This window comes from Capra hircus, chromosome 18, assembly GCF_001704415.2.
Source record: "Capra hircus breed San Clemente chromosome 18, ASM170441v1, whole genome shotgun sequence".
Taxonomy (NCBI): domain Eukaryota; kingdom Metazoa; phylum Chordata; class Mammalia; order Artiodactyla; family Bovidae; genus Capra; species Capra hircus.
In genome coordinates this window covers 52,808,037-52,810,117 of record NC_030825.1, presented here as the reverse complement: position 1 = coordinate 52,810,117, position 2,081 = coordinate 52,808,037, and positions in this window count along the sequence as shown.

Here is a 2,081-nt window from a genome sequence, read left to right as displayed (position 1 = left end):
TCAAGACGGGTTAACTAATCTGTGGAAATCTAAGAAACTAATCTTACAGGGAAAGGGATATGCTTCTATTTCTCCAGATGGAGCCAACAAACTCATATAACTTCCTCTTCAGAAGATTCAACCTAAGGGGCCCCCCAGCATTCAGACTAGAAACGAAACAACAAAAACCTCAGGAGGAAGAAATTCCAATCCAAGCCATGGTGACTTTAAAAATTTCCAAAAGAACACTGCAGTCAATGTCATCAACTGTATGATCTCCCTATTTGAGGACAGATAAAAACGCTTGCTCATCAAACTGAAAATCTGATTTCTCAACAGGGAATGCCTCAGAATCCTGAAAATATTCTTCTTCACTATGCTTGCTTTGCTTGCTTTTGTTTCCCCCGCTCCAGCTGACTTGATTGATCACACTTATTGGGCTTACATACCTAACCCCCCTTTTTTATTGTAGGTTACAGAACGGGCAGATATAGGACCAATCGTATCTACTAATGACTCAACACATACGTCCGCTCCTTGGAACTTGGAGGGGCCCTCTCATCCTGAAAAAAAAGAAAAACTAATTACTATCTCTCTAGGTTATGAAGGCCTTCCTTTGTATATGGGCCCAACAAAATTATGCATAAATGTTAGCCGACAAACTTGGGCTTTCACCCTGCCTCTAAAAGAGGACTTTCGGACACTGCTTGGATTATTTACTACCCTTTCTTTGTCCGTGAACCATGTTTATACTACTGAAACTTTAGGGAAAGAACAAAGAACATTATGCAAAGAGTTTACTAATAAGAACTTTAAATATATTCCTGTTCATTGGGACAAATGTCAGGCCAAATCAGGAAAATTAATGTTTATGGCTAATCATACAATTGTCGATTGAGGACCCCATGGTATGTGGTTATCTAACTGCTCAGATAGAACTGTGTGTGATTATGTTACTCAAACGGCATGGACAGTTACTAATACTACAATGGAGCGTTACCATGACGGAGGACTTCTTGGATGGCTTGACAGTGGAATGGTCCTCCCTCGTCCTCAAATCGTTCTTGATGAACAGATTGGGCCTAAGCAATGGGACATTGGAAACTTGCTGCAAACACTGAGGAACTTGGGACTTGGGCTGGACATTTCACAGGGACTAGTGGTAGCCATAGCCATTATTTCTTTCAGTATAATCAATCATATTTTATACAAGCCTATGTTCCACTTCCTTCTGTTGTAGCTATAGGAAATTTACAATTCAATAAGACTTGACATTCTGTAACTTGCATAAATGGTAAATTATATACTAGTCTTAACTTCTTTATTTCCTTGAGAAATGACTCCCTTCTGATTCTTTGATCTCGACATAATCTGTGGTTACCAATAAATCTCCACCGGCCCTGGGAAGAAGGTCCCATGGCTGGACTTGCTTCCTGGTTACTTACTAAATTGCTCCAACGATCTAAACGATTCATTGGATGGCTGATTTTTGGCATTTTAGGATTAACAGCTATTTGCATTAATAGCTGCTGCTGCTGTCACTGGTATTGCTTTACAAACCTCAATTCAAACACATAATTTTATTCAAAATTGGACTAAAGATGCCCATACTATGCAGGCCACTCAGGCTCAGATAGATGAGGATATTCAAGATGAAATACGGGAACTAAAAACAGCAATCAAATGGGTTGGAGATTAATTAATAGATGTACAAAAATAGGTGATGCTCTGCTACTATTCAACATAGTTCTCGAAGTTTTGGCCACAGCAATCAGAGCAGAAAAAGAAATAAGAGGAATCCAAATTGGAAAAGAAGAAGTAAAACTCTCACTGTTTGCAGATGACATGATCCTCTACATGGAAAACCCTAAAGACTCCACCAGAAAATTACTAGAGCTAATCAATGAATATAGTAAAGTTGCAGGATATAAAATCAACACACAGAAATCCCTTGCATTCCTATACACGAATAATGAGAAAGTAGAAAAAGAAATTAAGGAAACAATTCCATTCACCATTGCAACGAAAAGAATAAAATACTTAGGAATATATCTACCTAAAGAAACTAAAGACCTATATATAGAAAACTATAAAACACTGAT